A 23,442-nucleotide genomic window follows, 5' to 3' on the forward strand; every position below is an offset into this window, starting at 1 on the left:
AAAAGCTGACTGTGAGCCGGGAATTAACCAGCAAAGTCCAAAACTCCTGCTGGCATTAAATTACGGCTACAAAGCTTAAGAAAATATATAAACTTCCCATCTTCTCGATACTTCATAATAAACAGAGATGTTGGGGAAAACAAAGCCTGGATTTAGGATTGCATTCACCATGTTCTCCTCTGGTTCCTGGACGACTGCTCACCCATTTGTCTCCTGCTCATGCTGTTGTTCATTAAGGTCTCTGGCGTCATTGTGTTAGCGATCTCATTAGTGGCATCCTGCCAGTGGCAGAATGAAGCAGCTGCTGTGAGACCGCCTGCCCCTCTAACCCCACACACACACACACACACACACCATGGACCGAGAACAAGCAGATGTGATGCCTTATGGGCTTACCAATCCTTTGGATCAGAGAGTGTAGCTTGTCTCCTGACACCCGCATAAACTGGGCCACTTGGGTCGATTTAGGGCACATAATAGGATAGATGAAAAGAAACAATGCCGGAAACACTGAGGTGTGTTACTGTTTGAGGTCAGACATGCAAAGATAATGGAGACACAGCAGAGATGCTAATTACCCATGATTCATAGTAGTGGCTCTTAATTTATGAATATAAATCTTCAGAAATTTGAAGGTCTGACTTAGGGTGCTTTCACACCTGTGAATCGAGTCAGTTGTTCCAAAACAGAGATTACAAATGTTACATTGTTGCTCTTTGCTCTTGGAGCGGTTCGCTTTCACATTGCAAAGTCTCTAATCGGACCAAAAGAGCTAAAACAAGTCATGTGCGAGTAAACTCTCCTCACATTGGTTAGAGTGTCAGGGTTTATTTTGCAGTGTCCCGCTAAGCTGTCAGGAGAGGTGGTGGTTTGATGGTGATTGACAGGGTGCGCGCGCACGCGATGTGTCCGAGGAGCAATGCGGTGGGAAGGGGTGAGAAGGGTGCGCGACGTAGCCTATTTGAGGACCGGGAGGGAGACGCGAGATTACCGGGAGATCATCACTCGTTTGCGGGCATCCGGAGACTCGCGAAACTTCCTGCCATGCTCATATTTTTCTCTTCATATAGCCGTATGCCTATTACATATCCATAAAACACTGTGATATAACCGCGCTCGGATCGGATCGCTTTCTCACTGTAATCGAACCGCTCCAGGGTTCGTTTCAATCGAGCCGAGACCTCCTCATTCAAGCGATCTCGGAGCGATTACTTTGACACGGAACAGAGCGCGATTGCCCTAGCATGGGCAATCGAGACACGTTCCGAAACAAAAGTGTAGGTGTACAAGAGCACCCTTAATGATCATCTCTCCTGAAAAGAACAGATTTCAGTGAAGCCACTAACCAAAATTTGCTGTTGAGAAAAAAAAAATCAACCTACTATTAGGGTTGGATCGATAGACGATGCCAACATCCACCGCCGATGGCTGATAGAGATCATGGCGCTGAGCTGGCATCGCAATCCTCCGCACTGCCCCCGTCACAGTGGTAACATGCTAGCAAAAAATACATACTTACTTAAGGGCCGTGCACACCGAGATGTTTTTTGCTTTTGTTTTCCGTCAACATTTAATGCCTCGTGACTAAATAAAGGGGGTCAATGTGATCATGCACATAAACGCACAAAAGCGTCATTTAAAAGAAAAAAGCCTCATGCTCAATTTTTGGTTTTGACGCACTGTGTCAAAACCTTCTCCACCAATCAGTTACTGATTGTAACTTACTGAAGTTACAGTAAACAGCACTTGGAGGCTCAAGTGCAAAACTGTCAATACGAGCACACATTGAAGAAGATGCCCAGAGGCTATTTAAACGTTTAGCTGCTTATTGCTCTTGCGAACAATAATCATTTCTTCATCCATCTATGCTTGTTCGAGTCACCAGTAATTTTAACAACAAGCGTGTGAATCTCCTCTCCTCCTCTTCCTCTGTGTTATAAGCGGGTGTCAGAAGCTTAAAGTTGTGTAGCGCCATCTAACGTCAAGGAGTGATTTTGCATACTCTTCTGCTTGATGCCAGTGAAAAATTGCTGGGGTTTGAATCCGGAAAAAAGTCTTGAAAAACGCTGGCGATAAATGCAAAAGAAAAGTGTCTCGGTGTGTACGAGTCTTAAGGCCCAGTCCCAATTTTTTTTGTTCTATCTATATTTATTCATGGATTGGTTATGGGTAAAACAAAGACCATGTGGGTCAGGTAGTTGAAACTGTAGGCTACAAATAATTAATTTTTTATGAAGCAAATAAATATTTATAAATAATTATTTCACCGCCACCTATGACGACAATGCCATTGTTCATTGCGATGTTTCACATTAGACATCGTACGATGCCAAACTGGTCAACATCACCCAACCTCACCTACTATGTTCTACTAGGGCTGGGCGATAAATCAATTTTAATTGTTTAACTCGAGTTTGAAGTTTACATCAATTTGCTTGAATAATAATCGGTTTTCATCCCAACATGTGACACTCCCCTCTGGGTTCTCGTAGTTCCCCTGCATTTGCATGAAAACATACAAACAAAACAGCAGTGTCAGCGAGCAGGGAAGAACTAAAAATTTTTTACCATAACACCCCATTCACACAGGGCATCAGCTTCAATGCTTCCCATTTACTTTAAATAGGTGACGTCAGGCATTGCCGACCTGCATTGTGGATCCGTTCGCGCTGCTTCAGTGCCGGTGTTCGATGCAGAAGATGGGACTTTTTCCAACTTTTTGAGCACCGACGGAAGCTCAGACAGTCAAAATGTTGTATGCAATTACACCAGCTCAGACAGTAGCAGATTGCTGACAAATTTCATTGGCTGACGCTGCTATGACAATCGTGTTAGCCCAAATTTCAGACACGCCCTCTGTCAAGCGTTGGTGCTGAAATCCCGTGTGAATCGGGCTTAAGTCACACGCATTTGAAACTGCGTGCCACACCATGTATTTCTCACGGTAAGAACTGATGAATAAGACAAGTAATGGAGAAGACACGCATAAGAAAGTAACTCATACTGATCTAATGCTGGAATTCAATGTTGCTGTTTGTGGATAAATTACGTGACCCAGCCGTAAAGACGTTCATTACTCTAAATATAAACACTGACAAAACTCGCTCAGTGCACTCGACTAATCTACCAGATGCAGCAACCCGGCGCAAATAAAAGCAATAAAATGCAACACACTAACCTAATGTGAGCAATTTATATGAACTGATGTAACACAAATGAAAAGGAATAAACCTGAATACATGCTGAATGAAAAAAATGAAACAAATAAAAAAAATGATCTTGAAAAGGGTCCCCTTTTAATAATCATGAGTTTACTTTCACTGTAAATGTATAAAATGGTGTAATTTATATTATTATTAATAAATCTGATCTTTAAATGACAGCTTTGTTTTCTTACAGATTTTTAAATTGTATCAATAATTAGAATTATTATAAGGTTTTATAGTTAAAACCTTCAACTACAAGCATTTTTTATTTATTTTTTTGTTAAATTGTAAATCAATTTTTTTGTAAAACAATCAAGATATTTTTTGAAAGGCCATATAGCCCAACCCTGTGTTCTAGCATGTTTCTCTTAAACATTAGTTTTAGCACAATATCATATTTGGGCTTTTTCTTTTAGATAATCAGCGGCTTAAACGAGTAAGCCTACATAAAAAAATAATAAAAAACTAGCAAAACATAAATAAATTGATAAATAAATGAATTAATTAATTACAAATATTGCCATTGTTGTAAATCAGTTAATTGACATCTAATCAGATACTGCTAATATCATGGAGATTATGGTGGTCAATTGACATTGCACCTTTTCATTTAAAAAGGTTAAATATTAATAATAGTATTTAGCAGTAAAATTTACAATCATATGTACTAAACTAAAATTTAAAAAAACATTTTCAAAATGTATACAGTAATTTAAATTTGATTTAACTACTTCACAATTTTCTGATGACATTATGGTATTTGCTTTTAAATAAAAAAAAATAATAATAATTAAAAAGCCAAAGAAAACTTGAAGAAAACACTTCTCTTTCTCCTATTTCCTGTTACATCTGTAGAATGAATGAATGAATGAGGGCGACGCACTCGTGCAGTTGGTAGCACGACCGCCCCACATCAAGAAGGTCGCTGGTTCGAGCCCAGGCTGGGTCAGTTGGCATTTCTTTGTGGAGTTTGCATGTTTTCCCCGTTTTCACGTGGGTTTCCTCCAGGTGCTCTGGTTTACTTCACAAGTCCAAAGACTTGGTACAGGTGAATTGAGTAAGCTAAATTGTCCGTAGTGTATGAGTGTGAATAAGAGTGTATGGGTGTTTCTCAGTGATGGGTTTCAGCGAAAAGGTCATCTGCGGTGCAAAACATATGCCGGATAAGTTGCCGGTTCATTCTGCTGTGGTGACCCCAGACTAATAAAGGGACTAAGCCAAAAAGAAAATTGAAAAATAAATGTCACAAATATAATTAAATAACTAGTTAATAACTAGTTAAATTAAAAGGTCTGCATGTTCTATGTGACTGAACGCTGCATTTGTATTACCACGCGTGTTTTCAGCATCACTACCCGATAAATCTCGTTGCCTATTTAAGTTTTAAGATCAACAAATAATAACTTGACTTCTAGTTGATCATTTGGTATTGGAAGTGGCTTATATGAAAGGCAAAGATTACGCTCATTTTACCAAAATAAAATATGATCATGCCTTGATTTTTAATGATTTAATTAGGACAGTAAGGTCTGACTTTGCTTAGAAAAAAGTCTCGTCACAACATAAATAGTGTACAGTATAGAATATAAAGGCATGGTGCAGTGGAAAAACAATTAATATTGTGTGTGACTCCAATGAGCTTGGAGGACTGCATCCCTACATCTCTGCAATGACTCAAAAACTAATTAATAAAGTCATCTGGAACGACAAAGACAGTGCTCTTGTAGGACCCCCAGAGTTCATCAAGATTCTTTGGATTCATCTTCAATGCCTCCATCTTACCCCAGACATGCTCAATAATGTTTATTTCTGGTGACTGGGCTGGCCAATCCTGGAGCACCTTGAACTTTTTTGCTTTCAGGAACTTTGATGTGGAGGCTGAAGTAGGAGAAGGAGCACTATCCTGCTGAAGAATTTGCCCTCTCCTGTGGTTTGTAATGTAATGGGCAGCACAAAAGTCTTGATACCTCAGGCTGTTGATGTTGCCATCAACCCTGTAGATCTCTCACACACCCCCATACTGAATGTAACCCCAAAAGATTTCTGTTAGATAAATTCATTTTATTTATTTTCATATATTCTGTTTATATTCTTTTTATACGTGTATGCTTTTAAAGGAACCCAAAGATAAAGTTAAATGTGCATGTTTCTTGATATAATCACATGCTCAACTGTAGTTTTCAATCAGTTGAATAGTTGGAATGTGCCAGTTGCAGGAATATTTGCTGACAATGATTTGATTATATGATCAATAGGATTCTACCAAATGCACCGTTCAGACCAATAATTAAAGACAATGTATCATCATCTGTTTGTATGTCTTTGTAAAATCTGGACTCAAAGGACTGCCCTTTGAGAATGCAGAATGGAACCTCTTGTGTTCCTTCTGTATTGCTCCCTTGCTGCAAGAACATAAAATCTTTTTTAATTAATCTTCCTGAGTCTTTAAATAATTTCATCCTGACATTTTCCAAAACCTGACTTATTTCTGTGTGAATTTTGGGTCCGTGCTGTTTCCAAAAGCTCTTCTGCGGTATTTATGATGATTGGGATGAAGTTCAACAGATGATTCAGCAGAAAAATCTACCTTCTGCCACTTTTCCAAATCAACTAAGTTATTATTTGTTGCTCTTACAACTAGGATTGTCAGGTAGTGTATATGAAAACATGAAATTACTCTTAAAAAGTCACTTCTTCACCTGCATTTTACCATTTAAAACACAATAAATAAAATACAAGTTTTGATGTGTTTGTGACACAAAAGATGTATCATTCACAAACTGAATGAAACTGTTTTTTTAAACTAACTGTCAAACCTTAGGAGTCATATTCAGTTATTGTAAAGAGTGCAAAAACGATAAGATTGTGGCATCTCTGGCTGTTGGGTGTGTTCTGCATTACTCATTCTGAGGCACATGTCTATAAACAGAGCTGCCAGTGTGAAAACACTTTAGCTGTGATTAGCTTTCAACACTCTAGTCGCATCAACATGTGCCAGGGACGCTACAACATACAGTATAGCGGATTAAATACAGTCTTCCACTGTCTCCCAACCTGGAGGCAAATAAAGAACAGGAACAAAAAAAAAGACTATGACTATTAGGGCTGTGTGATCTGGCCTCTGATTTAACTGAACATGTTAACTTAATTACGATTATTGAACAATTTTATTATTTATCTTCCATCATACTATACCTAACCAGAAATCAGATATGGCAGCAAAGTGGCAATAGAAGTATTAATCAGCTTTTGGTGGTTTATGCTTCTGCATAGGGTTGGGTACCGAAACCCGTACCTTTGTAACTGGTATGTACTGGATCAAATCAGCATAAGAATTTCTGTGCCTAATTTTGGTGCCACTGGTGCTAAACAACTCTGAGGAAAATGGACAGGCGATATCAGGCGATTATTATTGTCGCTTAGGGAACGGACACACGCAACGCGAGCAGCACAGCTCAGCCTGGTTTTCGGTGAACAAGAGCGACACTCTTCAGATCAACACGCATGATCGCGTGATCACAGAATTTGCTTAAACTTAAACTTTTATTCTAAAGCATATTTTTAAACCATGATTCTGACACAGCAACGTGCTTTACAAAAATTGAGTGTAAGGGGGAAACATGTCAAACTTAAAGACACATTTGAGGGCTCAAAGGCAAAGGAATGCCTCTCTTGCGGAGGTTGCTCTAGGTGTCACATGCAATCGCTCCCTCGGACACTCGCTCCCTCTGCTTTTGCGGCACTTGCTCTCTCTGTGAAGGTGCTGCGCGCACCAGTTCCCTGCATTCGTCAGAAGTTGACGCCCCAATTTGACACAGGTAATAAAAAGATTAAACTTCAGCCATGTTTATGTTGTAAAACACTATCAAAATGTCCACTGTTGATGATATTAGACTTATGCTTTTAATAGCGAATTGAACACTTTTAATATAGGAAGTACTCGGCTATGCAGAGACTAATATTAATCAGAAATCTAGTGTACATAGTTTTACGTTAGGAAATGCAGTATTCAATTTACAGTCAGCAAGTACCAAAGAACAGATCTAACACATTGATCAGATGCAGTTTTCAGTCACCCTCATGCAAGTCATATTCAACTTGTTTAGTTTGCCTTCATTTATTTTTGATTTCTGTCTTCAACACATGATGTGTTTACAGCACATTTTTAAACATAATAGTTTAACTAACTCATTTCTAATATCTACTGTTTTATCTACCCATAGTGACAGTCAGAGCATAACATTTTACTAGTTATTTTGCAAAACAAGTCCCTTTAAGCATTTTATAGTCTTTTTTTTCCAGATTAAAGCGTAATTTAAAGACTTAATCAGTTAACTACTAAAGTTGAAATAATTAGTCAAATTATTTTGTAACTGATATGTTGTGTATATCAAAAATATACAGTAAATATTTCTTAAGGAGGCTACTAATACTGACCTTTTTATTTAAATTAAACACCGATTAGTATTTTGTGATATTTTGCTCCCAAAAGTACGTGGCCCCTGCCCTGAGACTCCACACTAGAGCTGCACAATTAATCGTTAAAAGATTGCGATCTCGATTCGACCCCCTAGACGATCTTAATTCAGCATTTCTTCGATTCTGCCAATCATATTTTCAAGTTCAGGAGAGAAGAAAAGGCGGCTGCACGAGTCTTTTCATTATTTCACACACGTTGCTCAGTGACATTCAACATCATCCAAATGATGTTGAATGAGTCACATACCATATTCATAAGGTATAATTCACCTAAAAATGGCATTTTTGTCTTGATATGATGTTTTCACGATCGGGTAATCACACATGACGTGTGCTGCTGACCGTGAGCTGTTATCACAGAGAGGGCGCGCGCGCACTCTTATTAATGATAGACACGCACACATCTACTTTAGTGAACAGAACCTGCATATGTTGCGAGTAACAGGTAATACAGTTGTAAATAATATTCAGTTTGTGGCACAGAGTGATCGTTTGGGAGCCGCGCGCGAAGTACGAACAAGCACTTAGCAGTCAGAATGAAACCGAAAGTGTGCACTTCATTTAAGTGATCGTATCGCATTTTAGAGTTATGATTACAACAAACATTTGATACAGTTGTGCATGAAAATAAATGTTTACAATGTTAGTATAAGTTCTCTAGCCTATATATTGTTGAATATAATCTGGCAAATGTCTGATTTTACCAGTGAATAAAATTGTCTAAAATGACAGATTGCAAGCATATATCTAGGGTTGTAACAATATACCGGTATGACGGTTTACCACGATTTGAACGTGCACGATTATCATACCATGAACAATTGCATATCAATGGTTTTAACCCTTAAAGACCGAGACAGCCGCCCGCGGCTAAAAATAAGTATTGCTCTTAAATGTTTAATAACTTTTGATCCGCTGATCCGATTCATACAATTCAAAGATTGGCATAAAGAAGAGAATCTCAGCTTTCCAGTGCTGTATCACATAACATTCGCTTAACAAGACTTTCAGAGGCTCCGGAATCAGTGCGGTTACGTCATCAACATTTGACAACGCTGATTTGACAAAGAAACGCTCGTCACTGTGTCTCCGGACAAACCAGACATGATACATTGATGCATTGTCCCTCCATGCCCAGATTGGTTCAAACTCGCTATATCACAACCAATAAGCATAGGTTTCGCTTTTGTTTGTGGACCAAGCTTTTTGAACAACACGGAATGAGAGATAGGCATACATTTATGCACGGCTAAATAAAACGCAAAAAAAAAAAAGTTTTGCATGAAATAATTCTCATACTAAGTACTTTTGCATGCACAGCAGCACAGAAACATGACAAAACAGTGACACAGCAAAGACGAACTGCTGCTCTTGCTGTTTTCAAAAGACGCAAATGAAGATGCAGCTGTTTGTCTGCATTGCAGACAACCATATCCAAATCCATATCGATAGACAACCATATCCATGCTGGCACATAAAACCTAAGGATGTTCCATATTGAATCTAGTTTCGTTATGTAACTATTTATAGTATAGTAAATATTTATATCTATTTTTTACTGAGGATTTGCACCATGTTTATTTGGACTTTATTTGGACTTTGACACATTATTTATTATTTTCTTATTTTTATTTGTTCATTGCAAGTGGTGTTGTTTATAGTAACTAAAAATATATTATTTGGAAAAAGTCAAATTTGCTTCACTGTTCTATTATTTTGTAACATTTGTAACATACCGTATACCGCGAAACCGTCAAACCGTGGTATTGTTTTAGACGATTATCATACCGTGAAAAATTCATACCGTTACAACCCTAATCTCAAACATAATAATTCAACATCAGAATTATTATAAGTAAAATAGAATTATTTATAGAAGCCAGTAGACCTACACATAATATTATTATAGAGGTCGTGCCATATGTTTGTTTTTACCAGACCTTTATTTTACATAATCGTGTATTTATTTACATAATTCTAAAGAATCGTGAGGAAAATCAAGATCTTTATTTTAAGCAAAAAAAAAAACAAAAAAAAAAACGCAATTCTCATTTTAGCCAGAATCGTGCAGCTCTACTCCACACTTGTAAAAACTCGGTCTAACAGACTCGTTGCTCTTGGCGACACCCACACTTGTAACTGCTATCAAGCTAAGCAATGAGCTTGCGCTACGCTTTGTCGCAATATGTAGTTACACCTTTTAAGAGGTGAGTCAGCGTCAGCCACGGCGAGGGGTATGCGACCCCGCGAAAGCTGCATCGGACAATAGTGTGCGCTCAATACAAAAATACACTGTAAATCGAGTGGGGTCACGTAACTCCACGCGCGGTAGGGAAAGTAATCGAGGAAAAAAATAATAATTCAGCTAGGAAAGAAAAAAAAAATCGATTGGAAATTTGAAAAGATCAATTATAGGTTCTGAATGTTGTTTTCTCACACTGTGTGCAAACAAATCCTCAAGCAACAGATGCCCTATGCCATTTCTATCACTAACTTTTAATTTATGCCCCCGCAACAAATTCACTTCAAAGTCAAGGCACTTTATAATGTCAATTTCTTCTCAGAATTCTCAGCATAGTCATCCTTTCCCGCTCACACCTAAAATCTGCTCTCTTGCTCAAAGCAACTCTTATTTGTCATCAAATGCTGTGTGCGCATTCTGCAGAAAAATGTAATGAATAACAATAATAGTTTGATTAAGGTGTTTACATGTTTGTACTGCACTTCAAAAATTATAAAAATAATATACATACATACATACATACATACATATCTATATATACATATCTATATATCTATATATCTATATCTATATCTATATATATATATATATATATATATATATATATATATATATATATATATATATATACATACATATATATATACATACATATATACATACATATCTATATATACATATCTATCTATCTATCTATCTATCTATCTATATATATATATATATATATATATACACACACACATACACACACACACACATACACACACACACACACACACACACACACACACACACACACACACACACACACACACACACACACACACACACACACACACACACACGCACACACGCACACAAGTTATATAAAAGTTACAAATATTTTCAGCTGATGTCTGTCATTTTATGAATGGATTTGGATGGGACTAACATTTCCGTGTTTATTACAGAAGCAGAAATGTCTGTATTTTCCATGTGGCCATTGCTCAAGACTAAGTGTTCAGGATGTGTTGCAATAAACTACAGAAATTTACATTATAAAAATAGAATTGAAAAACTGCACTGAACAATGTTTCAATACCATTATTGGTAATAATAGTAATAAATGTGTGATGCTTGTATAACAATGTTTAATTGCATGAAAAAAATATATTTAATAATATCCACTGTTTATATTTAGACAAATGTTACATTAATTAAAAATTATATATATAAGCTTAAACTTTTAGATATTCCAGAGTGTTGAATGCCTCGTAAGTGACCCCAGCCTGGCCCGAGTTACTGTTGTTTAGAACCGCCGTTTTATGAATGCATCTCAAATTACCTTCCTTGATTTTCCATTGAAGAAAAGAAAAGGGTCTTAACATTTTTGAACACAGTCACAATAACTAAAGGATGAACATTTTTGGTTGAACTTAATTCAATCATTTTAAAAGGAAGAGTTTTGATTATTAACTTATTAATTCCCTTCTGCTTAGTTCAGTAAACAAAACAGAGGCGCATCAGCCTTGTCAATTAAAGTATTATTCGCTCTCATACAGTAAATACAGTTCTTAACTAAGTATTAGGTACAAATGTTAAACTCTAATCAAAGACAGAGAGCTACTCTCCAATTCCATCATGTTGAACTACCAATACAGAGCTTAGATCAGGATCATTTTACAAGCTGCTGTACAGACCAGACACACACTAACAAAAAATGAGTTACAGAAAGAGACATGTGATAGAATGCTAAATTTTTCTTGACTTGGAGAGTCAACATCCACGGGACATAAGCAGGAGAAGACTCTTCCACAATACCTTTTTTTATACATGCAGCATAATGCAGCTCTCTTTTTGAGTGTCTGCTTTCTGTATTTCCAGGATCTGGTAACTGGACCTTGGAAATGCAGCCCTTACAAAGAGGTACAGAAGCATCTACAATTACAATCAGGCTGAAAGCCAGAGAAACTGAGAGAGGACAAGCCAGGAGTGTAGGACAAAAGAACTGCCTATCATAATGAATTCATTTAAATGCTGAGCACAAGAAAAAAATCTCTCAAAAAGTTAAAATAGCTATGGCAGAGCTAAATTAAGTGCATGAACTAAGGGCTTGTTCACAATGAACACGTCTTTGCTTCTGGAACAGTTTGAAAAAAAAATTGCAGCATAAAGCACGAGGCTATCTAGATGCAGCTACTGAGCACCTGTAATGGCTCATTTCCACTGAATGGTAGGGTACTGTACAGTGCGCTTTTATGGCCGTTTCCATGGTCAAAAGGCGTACCGAACCGTCCTGTACTACTTTTTCAGCACCCTTTCGGTTTTACACCGTAAAACTATATGCATAAAATAACATGCCATGGATGACCCGAGCTCAAACAAACCTTGTCGTTGATGTACAGACACAAAGCCAAGAAGAACAAAATCTGCCGTGTCCTGTTGTTGCTTTACGAGGCCTTCTAAAAGTGCGAGCGGTTTTCGCTTTCTTAAGGGAGCTAGCAATCGCATCTATATTTAATATAACAAACTTCTTGGGTTGATGATAACAACGTGTGTGTGATTATTGAAGTGTCTCCATCATCTGATCTTTTCAGAAAGAAAAGGACAAAGACGAGAGTGAACCGCGAACAAAGGAAAAGCCCAATAAAATGCAGAAGCAAATTGTTTTAGCAACCTGAATCATGAACAAACTGCCATGTATATCATCGCCTTTTGGACTATTATGAACTCGGAATGACAGAATAATTCTCTAACAGAGGCTACATGTGCTGGTAAAGATTACAAACACAGATGAGAGGTTTGCACTGACTGTCTGCTATGTGTTGCGTGTTGTTTATGAACCTAAATAAGGACTAAATGTATGCTGGGTGTAGTTTTTCTGTAATTGGTAACATCAGAGACTGTAAGGGTGTATGTGTTACATTTACATTTACATTTAGTCATTTAGCAGACGCTTTTATCCAAAGCGACTTACAAATGAGGACAAGGAAGCAATTTACACAACTAAGAGCAACAATGAATAAGTACTAAAGGCAAGTTTCAGGTCTGTAAAGTCTAAGAAGGGAAGTGTTAGTAGTTTTTTTTTTTTTTTTTTTGTACAGTTAGTGTGATATTCAAATAGGCAATTGCAGATTAGGAAGTGAAGTGGAGACTAAATAGTTGAGTTTTTAGTCGTTTCTTGAAAATAGCGAGTGACTCTGCTGTTCTGATGCAGTTAGGGAGTTCATTGCACCAACTGGGCAGATTGAGCGTGAGCGTTCGCGAAAGTGATTTTTTCCCTCTTTGGGATGGAACCACGAGGCGACGTTCATTCACAGAACGCAAGTTTCTGGAGGGCACATAGATCTGCAGAAGTGAGTGCAGATAAGAAGGTGCTAGGCCAGAAGTCACTTTGTAGGCAAACATCAGAGTTTTGAATTTGATGCGAGCAGCAACTGGCAGCCAGTGCAAACGGACTAGCAGCGGAGTGACATGTGCTCGTTTAGGTTCATTGAAGACAACTCGTGCTGCTGCATTCTGGAGCAGTTGAAGAGGCTTGATAGAGTTAGCTGGAAGCCCAGCTACTAGAGAGTTGCAGTAATCCAGTTTGGAGAGAACAAGAGCTTGAACAAGGAGTTGAGCTGCATGTTCAGATAAGAAGGGTCGTATTTTTCTGATGTTATAGAGTGCAAATCTGCACGATCGAGCAGTTCTAGAAATGTGGTCAGAGAAGTTTAGTTGGTCATCAATCGTTACTCCAAGGCTTTTCACCATTTTGGAAGCAGTAATGGTTGCCCCATCCATCTGGATTGAAAAGTTATGGTGTAGAGTCGGGTTGGCAGAAACTACAAGCATTTCCGTTTTTGCGAGGTTCAGCTAAAGATGATGATCTTTCATCCAGTGTGAAATATCCAACAGGCAGGCTGAAATACGAGTGTTCATATATGTTGCATTTATCTATTTATTTTATATAATTGCAGATGTTATCGTAGGCTATTTCTCATATATATCATTGATTTGCATTTATACTCAAATTAGGTTCATAGAAAAGTTAGTAATAAACATTTATAAACAAGTATTTATGCGTATAAAGCTTCGGTTTTGTGAGAAGTGCTTCTCATATGATTTGTGAACGACCTGTACAGCTTTACCGTAAACATTTATTCGAGCGAGAATCACGTTGACTGAAACTTCGTACACCACGCCCACCAAAAAGGTACCCTTGGTAGTGAAAACGCAAGCCTGATAAAGGTGACCCGTACCGTACTGTACTGTACCAGTCAGTGGAAACGGGCCATTAGAAACTTGCAGCAATTGTCCCACTTCTGAGTTTTGCTGACTGGTCCACTGCTTTAGTTCTCATAGTGATGAGCAGTGCCAAGTGTGAAAGCTGCAGATCTTTTAAATTGACATAGTGCTTAAAAACAATTGGCCCTTCAAAAAGATTTGAGACATGAGCATAACGTTCAAACACATCAGTCATGCACGTGTTTACATTGAACAGCAATAGAAAAATTGTGCATTGGAAAAAGAAAAACGCATTCTGTTTGAATAGCCAATACTAGTTGCATGCTAATTAACAACTACTGTGAATAAAAAATTAGAAGGTGATGTAACCAATTCAGCAGTCATGTTTCAGAGAAGGAGAATTTCTCAATTTCTCCAATAAATCACTCAAAAAAGGGCTGAGTAGTCTTATTTAAATGATGCTGAGATTGGTGAATATGGCTGCAAGTGCACAATAGATTAAAAAAGTAACATACTGGGATAATAGTATATGCAATATACATTTAGACAGAAAGATATTAGGTGCCAAATGTGCGTGTTGTATGCATTGTTTATCCTAAATTTAACCAATCAAGATTTAACCAAAGATAACGGCTCGTTATTTTTATACCTGCCTCTCCAGTAGGTGAGGTTATGCTATTTCCTAGACTGGCACAAAGGTAAATCTACTGCCTTAGAGAAGAGAGCTATACCTATAAAGATGGCAGAAATTAGACAAGCAAGGAGATTAAGTATAAAATAAAAACAGAAGGGCTTTATTCTGTGATAGCAACTGACTAGATGTCCAACTTATTATATAGCCACAAAACAGAAAATAATTGACACTTAACATTGTCCTGAGCCATAATATTTGATTCATTCTTTAATTAAATGGAAATCTGACAAAAATAAAACATGGCTTAATGGAGCATATACCAACCTGCATATTATTCAGTCCCAAGATGACACTAAACAGCCAGGAAGACTGTATATAAAAATAGAAGTATATAAAAATAGATGTGAACATGTTCACTGACGGTCAAGATGGTTTAAAGTACCTGGATGATCCTGTGTTATTAGTTTCAGCGGTTGTTATCTTGAAATAACATACCATTGAATGTCGTGACTGACCAATCAGAATGAAAATATCTGCTGTGAACTTCAGTTACTCAGTCTAAATGTTTGAACCTTGACATACTTGGAGTTAGAATTAGAATAAAATCAGGATTCATATCTATACCGGTTTGTATTACACAAATAAATGATAAAACAATAGCTAATAAAAAAAGCATTTCTCATGAGAAATGTTATTTCAAACAATATATTGTTATATCAATACTCACAAATAATTTCTGTTTTGTGCAGCCCTACCAGTGAAGCATGTCTAAACAAACTTTTTGTTTAAAAAAAAAAAATCTAACAAAATTTTGCTTTTTTTCTAGGTTAACGATGCAAATTTGGATATTTGCATTTCCATTTCATGTCTCCAAATGTCTTATAAGCTGTGACATTAACTGTAGTTACAGCTAAAGTGCCAGGGGACCCAGTCCTGAGGAGTCCCCTTGCAGCAAAGCTAAAGCAATTATGAATTTCAGATTTCATATTAAAAGTTTAACTAAAGAAGGCAATTTATGCCAGCAAGGAGGGTAAATTGATCAAGTAATTTTATTGGTTAAGTAATTTATTGGCTCTCCTCAAATGTATTTAACCAAAACAACACTGACTCAAATGAAAATCCTGAATTTGTGTGGATAGAATATGAATGTACAGAAATGTGTCTGTGCATAAAAACATTGACAGATTATAGTGTCAAGATCATGCATACATAGAGAAATGCAGTCCATTATCTGGAAACACAGCTGAGGAATGTTTTGATTGCTCAGTCTGCATTCCTCACAGCGAGACCAAGACGAGTGAGTAAAACATACCATACACTGGAACCAATATGAAATTCTTCTCTCTGCCATCCATCATTTGAACAATTAGGTTTTAGCATTGGTTTTGACAGACTGTTTGAATAAATTAACATACAAAGTTATTGGACTAAAAACTTGTATGTAATTAATAAAACTTACTAATAAAAACTTAGATATTTTGAAGAGCTTGAATCTTATAAGGGCCAGGAAAATCCAAGTCGGTGCCATACATTGTCTTGCATCAGCTCGCAACTGAACCAAAAAGCTAAGCGTGCAGACAATTCCAATTAAAAATATAGCTGCAAGCAGCAATTAAGGGGCCAAGCACTATTGGCCATAAGGTGGCGCTGCTCCAGACGTTTTTGAGTACTTTCAGGGCATGGGGTTGAAGATGCATACCATGTTTTGTAATGATATGTGAATGTGTTGGTAAAATATAGCATTTTTGGCCAAAAATCGAAATGGGCGACGCCCAAAATGGCTGACCTGTGAAAATCAGACATCATTCGACTCGGCATGCTCTGCCGGATGTAATGAGACCAGTTTCATGAGTTTCGGACGAAAGGTTGAGACGTTATAAGCCAAAAAACAAGTTTTTTGTATCTCCGGACCACTAGGGGGCAGTGCGCCGAAACTCCGCAATTAACCTTAGACCCTAGTTGTCATAACACACACCAAGTTTGGTGTGAATCGGTGAATGCGTTACAGAGATATCGCCTCAAGTCCATTTTCGCAAGTTATACGTTAAATTAGTTCGTAAGTTAAACGAAAACGGTTGGTCTAATCAACTTGAATTCCATAACTTTTGGTTGGCATGGTCTGTAGATCATGTGATTCAATTTCGGTGAAAATCGGAGACACGGCCTAGGACGAGTTCGATCAAATAGGTTTTTCGAAAAATTTAAAATAGCGCGAAAAAAGTCATGACGGAAAATGACGTCATAGGGAGCGTTTGAATCGGACAGAGCCAAGGAATCAGAGGAAAAAAGAATTTTGATTGTAGCCCATTCGGTTTAAAAGTTATGATGATAAACATACGTGAAAGTTTGGACAAGTGGTGGCGTTAGAGAGTTTGATTTTGAGACTTCATAATTGGCCTGATTAATGTTAATACTGGCCTCTATCATTGTGCCAAATTATACAACTTTCCCGCATACGCCTATATGGGCTGCCATTCAAATCCGGCGGAAGAAACGGAAGAAGAAGAAGAATAATAATAATAAATATAGCTGCAAGCAGCAATTAAGGGGCCAAGCACTATTGGCCATAAGGTGGCGCTGCTCCAGACGTTTTTGAGTACTTTCAGGGCATGGGGTTGAAGATGCATACCATGTTTTGTAATGATATGTGAATGTGTTGGTAAAATATAGCATTTTTGGCCAAAAATCGAAATGGGCGACGCCTAAAATGGCTGACCTGTGAAAATCAGACATCATTCGACTCGGCATGCTCTGCCGGATGTAATGAGACCAGTTTCATGAGTTTCGGACGAAAGGTTGAGACGTTATAAGCCAAAAAGCAAGTTTTTAGTATCTCCGGACCACTAGGGGGCAGTGCGCCGAAACTCCGCAATTAACCTTAGACCCTAGTTGTCATAACACACACCAAGTTTGGTGTGAATCGGTGAAAGTGTTACAGAGATATCGCCTCAAGTCCATTTTCGCAAGTTCTACGTTAAATTAGTTCGCAAGTTAAACGAAAACGGTTGGTTTAATCAACTTGAATTCCATAACTTTTGGTTGGCATGGTCTGTAGATCATGTGATTACATTTTGGTGAAAATCGGAGACATGGCGTAGGACGAGTTCGATCAAATAGGTTTTTCGAAAAATTTAAAATAGCGCGAAAAAATTCATGACGGAAAATGACGTCATAGGGTGCGTTTGAATCGGACTGAGCCAAGGAATCAGAGGAAAAAAGAATTTTGATTGTAGCCCATTCGGTTCAAAAGTTATGATGATAAACATACGTGAAAGTTTGGACAAGTGGTGGCGCTAGAGAGTTTGATTTTGAGACTTCATAATTGGCCTGATTAATGTTAATACTGGCCTCTATCATTGTGCCAAATTATACAACTTTCCCGCATACGCCTATATGGGCTGCCATTCAAATCCGGCGGAAGAAACGGAAGAAGAAGAAGAAGAATAATAATAATAATAATAAATATAGCTGCAAGCAGCAATTAAGGGGCCAAGCACTATTGGCCATAAGGTGGCGCTGCTCCAGACGTTTTTGAGTACTTTCAGGGCATGGGGTTGAAGATGCATACCATGTTTTGTAATGATATGTGAATGTGTTGGTAAAATATTGCATTTTTGGCCAAAAATCGAAATGGGCGACGCCCAAAATGGCTGACTTGTGAAAATCAGACATCATTCGACTCGGCATGCTCTGCCGGATGTAATGAGACCAGTTTCATGAGTTTCGGACGAAAGGTTGAGACGTTATAAGCCAAAAAGCAAGTTTTTTGTATCTCCGGACCACTAGAGGGCAGTGCGCCGAAACTCCGCAATTAACCTTAGACCCTAATTGTCATAACACACACCAAGTTTGGTGTGAATTGGTGAATGCGTTACGGAGATATCGTCTCAAGTCCATTTTTGCAAGTTCTACGTTAAATTTGATTGCAAGTTAAACGAAAACGGTTGGTCAAATCAACTTGAATTCCATAACTTTTGGTTGGCATGGTCTGTAGATCATGTGATTCAATTTGGGTGATAATCGGAGAAACGGCCTAGGACGAGTTCGATCAAATAGGTTTTTCGAATAATTTAAAATAACGCGAAAAAATTCATGACGGAAAATGACGTCATAGGGTGCGTTTGAATCGGAATGATCCAAGGAATCAGTGGGAAAAAGAATTTTGATTGTAGCCCATTTGGTTCAAAAGTTATCATGATAAACATACATGAACATTTGGACAAGTGGTGGCGCTAGAGAGTTTGATTTTGAGACTTCATATTTGGTATGATTAATGTTAATACTGTCCTCTATCATTGTGCCAGATGCTTACCATGTTTTGTAATGATATGTGAATATGTTGGTAAAATATAGCATTTTTGGCCAAAAATCGAAATGGGCGACGCCCAAAATGGCTGACCTGTGAAAATCAGACATCATTCGACTTGACATGCTCTGCCGGATGTAATGAGACCAGTTTTATGAGTTTCGGACGAAAGGTTGAGACGTTATAAGCCAAAAAGCAAGTTTTTTGTATCTCCGGACCACTAGGGGGCAGTGTGCCGAAACTCCGCAATTAACCTTAGACCCTAGTTGTCATAACACACACCAAGTTTGGTGTGAATCGGTGAATGCATTACAGAGATATCGCCTCAAGTCCATTTTCGCAAGTTCTTCGTTAAATTAGTTCGCAAGTTAAACAAAAACGGTTGGTCTAATCAACTTGAATTCCATAACTTTTGGTTGGCATGGTCTGTAGATCATGTGATTCAATTTTGGTGAAAATCGGAGACACGGCCTAGGACGAGTTCGATCAAATAGGTTTTTCAAAAAATTTAAAATAGCGCGAAAAAATTCATGACGGAAAATGACGTCATAGGGTGGGTTTGAATCGGACTGAGCCAAGGAATCAGAGGAAAAAAGAATTTTGATTGTAGCCCATTCGGTTCAAAAGTTATGATGATAAACATACGTGAAAGTTTGGACAAGTGGTGGCGCTAGAGAGTTTGATTTTGAGACTTCATGTTTGGTCTGATTAATGTTAATACTGGCCTCTATCATTGTGCCAAATTATACAACTTTCCCGCATACGCCTATATGGGCTGCCATTCAAATCCGGCGGAAGAAACGGAAGAAGAAGAAGAAGAATAATAATAATAATAATAATAATAATAAATATAGCTGCAAGCAGCAATTAAGGGGCCAAGCACTTTTGACCAAAAGGTGGCGCTGCTCCAGAAGTTTTTAAGGACTTTCAGGGCATGGGGTTGAAGATGCATACCATGTTTTGTAATGATATGTGAATGTGTTGGTAAAATATAGCATTTTTTGCCAAAAATCGAAATGGGCGACGCCCAAAATGGCTGACCTGTGAAAATCAGACATCATTCGACTCGGCATGCTCTGCCGGATGTAATGAGACCAGTTTCATGAGTTTCGGACGAAAGGTTGAGACGTTATAAGCCAAAAAGCAAGTTTTTAGTATCTCCGGACCACTAGGGGGCAGTGCGCCGAAACTCCGCAATTAACCTTAAACCCTAGTTGTCATAACACACACCAAGTTTGGTGTGAATCGGTGTATGCGTTAGGGAGATATCGCCTCAAGTCCATTTTCGCAAGTTCTACATTAAATTAGTTCGCAAGTTAAACAAAAACGGTTAATCTAATCAACTTGAATTCCATAACTTTTGGTTGGCATGGTCTGTAGATCATGTGATTCAATTTTGGTGAAAATCGGAGACACGGCCTAGGACGAGTTCGATCAAATAGGTTTTTCGAAAAATTTAAAATAGCGCGAAAAAATTCATGACGGAAAATGACGTCATAGGGTGGGTTTGAATCGGACTGAGCCAAGGAATCAGAGGAAAAAAGAATTTTGATTGTAGCCCATTCGGTTCAAAAGTTATCATGATAAAAATACGTGAAAGTTTGGACAAGTGGTGGCGCTAGAGAGTTTGATTTTGAGACTTCATGTTTGGTCTGATTAATGTTAATACTGGCCTCTATCATTGTGCCAAATTATACAACTTTCCCGCATACGCCTATATGGGCTGCCATTCAAATCCGGCGGAAGAAACGGAAGAAGAATAATAATAATAATAATAAATATAGCTGCAAGCAGCAATTAAGGGGCCAAGCACTATTGGCCATAAGGTGGCGCTGCTCCAGACGTTTTTGAGTACTTTCAGGGCATGGGGTTGAAGATGCATACCATGTTTTGTAATGATATGTGAATGTGTTGGTAAAATATAGCATTTTTGGCCAAAAATCGAAATGGGCGACGCCCAAAATGGCTGACCTGTGAAAATCAGACATCATTCGACTCGGCATGCTCTGCCGGATGTAATGAGACCAGTTTCATGAGTTTCGGACGAAAGGTTGAGACGTTATAAGCCAAAAAGCAAGTTTTTAGTATCTCCGGACCACTAGGGGGCAGTGCGCCGAAACTCCGCAATTAACCTCAGACTATAGTTGTCATAACACACACCAAGTTTGGTGTGAATCGGTGAATGCGTTACAGAGATATCTCCTCAAGTCCATTTTTGCAAGTTCTACGTTAAATTAGTTCGCAAGTTAAACGAAAACGGTTAGTCTAATCAACTTGAATTCCATAACTTTTGGTTGGCATGGTCTGTAGATCATGTGATTCAATTTTGGTGAAAATCGGAGACACGGCCTAGGACGAGTTCGATCAAATAGGTTTTTCGAAAAATTTAAAATAGCGCAAAAAAATTCATGACAGAAAATGACGTCATAGGGTGGGTTTGAATCGGACTGAGCCAAGGAATCAGAGGAAAAAAGAATTTTGATTGTAGCCCATTTGGTTCAAAAGTTATCATGATAAACATACGTGAAAGTTTAGACAAGTGGTGGCGCTAGAGAGTTTGATTTTGAGACTTCATATTTGGCCTGATTAATGTTAATACTGGCCTCTATCATTGTGCCAAATTATACAACTTTCCCGCATACGCCTATATGGGCTGCCATTCAAATCCGGCGGAAGAAACGGAAGAAGAAGAATAATAATAATAATAATAATAAGAACACTAACGAAAGCAATAGGTGCCTACGCACCTACGGTGCTTGGCCCCTAATAATAATAATAATAATAATAAGAACACTAACGAAAGCAATAGGTGCCTACGCACCTACGGTGCTTGGCCCCTAATAAGAACACTAACGAAAGCAATAGGTGCCTACGCACCTACGGTGCTTGGCCCCTAATAATAATAATAAGAACACTAACGAAAGCAATAGGTGCCTACGCACCTACGGTGCTTGGCCCCTAATAATAATAATAATAATAATAATAAGAACACTAACGAAAGCAATAGGTGCCTACGCACCTACGGTGCTTGGCCCCTAAATATAGCTGCAAGCAGCAATTAAGGGGCCAAGCACTTTTGCCCAAAAGGTGGCGCTGCTCCAGAAGTTTTTGAGTACTTTCAGGGCATGGGGTTGAAGATGCATACCATGTTTTGTAATGATATGTGAATATGTTGGTAAGATATAGCATTTTTGGCTAAAAATTGAAATGGGCGACGCCCAAAATGGCTGTTCTGTGAAAATCAGACATCATTCGACTCGACGTGCTCTGCCGGATGTAATGAGACCAGTTTTATGAGTTTCGGACGAATGGTTGAGACGTTATAAGCCAAAAAAGCAAGTTTTTTGTATCTCCGGACCACTAGGGGGCAGTGCGGCGAAACTCTGCATATAACCTCAGACCCTAGTTGTCATAACACACACCAGGTTTGGTGTGAATCGGTGAATGCGTTACGGAGATATTGCCTCAAGTCCATTTTTGCAAGTTCTACGTTAAATTTGATCGCAAATTAAACAAAAACGGTTGGTGTAATCAACTTGAATTCCATAACTTTTAGTTGGCATGGTCTGTAGATCATGTGATTCAATTTTGGTGAAAATTGGAGAAACGGCCTAGGACGAGTTCGATCAAATAGGTTTTTCGAATAATTTAAAATAGCGTGAAAAAATTCATGACGGAAAATGACGTCATAGGGTGCGTTTGAATTGGACTGAGCCAAGGAATCAGAGGAAAAAAGAATTTTGATTGTAGCCCATTCGGTTCAAAAGTTATCATGATAAACATACATGAACGTTTGGACAAGTGGTGGCGCTAGAGAGTTTGATTTTGAGACTTCATATTCGGTCAGATTAATATTAATACTGTCCTCTATCAATGTACCACATGCGTACCATGTTTTGTAATGATATCTGAATGTGTTGGTAAAATATAGCATTTTTGGCCAAAAATCGAAATGGGCGACGCCCAAAATGGCTGACCTGTGAAAATCAGATATAATTCGACTCGACATGCTCTGCCGGATGTAATGAGACCAGTTTTATGAGTTTCGGACGAAAGGTTGAGATGTTATAAGCCAAAGAGCAAGTTTTTTGTATCTCCGGACCACTAGGGGGCAGTGCGCCGAAACACTGCCTGTAACCTCAGACCCTAGTTGTCATAACACATACCAAGTTTGGTGTGAATCGGTGAATGCGTTACGGAGATATCGTCTCAAGTCCATTTTCGCAAGTCCTTCGTTAAATTTGATCACAAGTTAAACTAAAACAGTTGGTCAAATCAACTTGAATTCCATAACTTTTGGTTGGCATGGTCTGTAGATCATGTGATTCAATTTTGGTGAAAATTGGAGAAACGGCCTAGGACGAGT

The 23,442-nt window shown here is 38.2% G+C and overlaps 1 protein-coding gene across 4 annotated transcripts in view; it reads right to left on the reverse strand.

The window, feature by feature from the left end:
* The window catches only part of ndrg3b (ndrg family member 3b), a 158,586-nt gene that overhangs the window by 105,872 nt on the left and 29,272 nt on the right, over positions 1-23,442 (reverse strand). The window lies entirely within an intron of this gene.

The sequence above is a fragment of the Danio rerio genome, chromosome 23, assembly GCF_052040795.2.
Source record: "Danio rerio strain M-AB ecotype USA chromosome 23, GRCz13ab, whole genome shotgun sequence".
Lineage (NCBI taxonomy): Eukaryota > Metazoa > Chordata > Actinopteri > Cypriniformes > Danionidae > Danio > Danio rerio.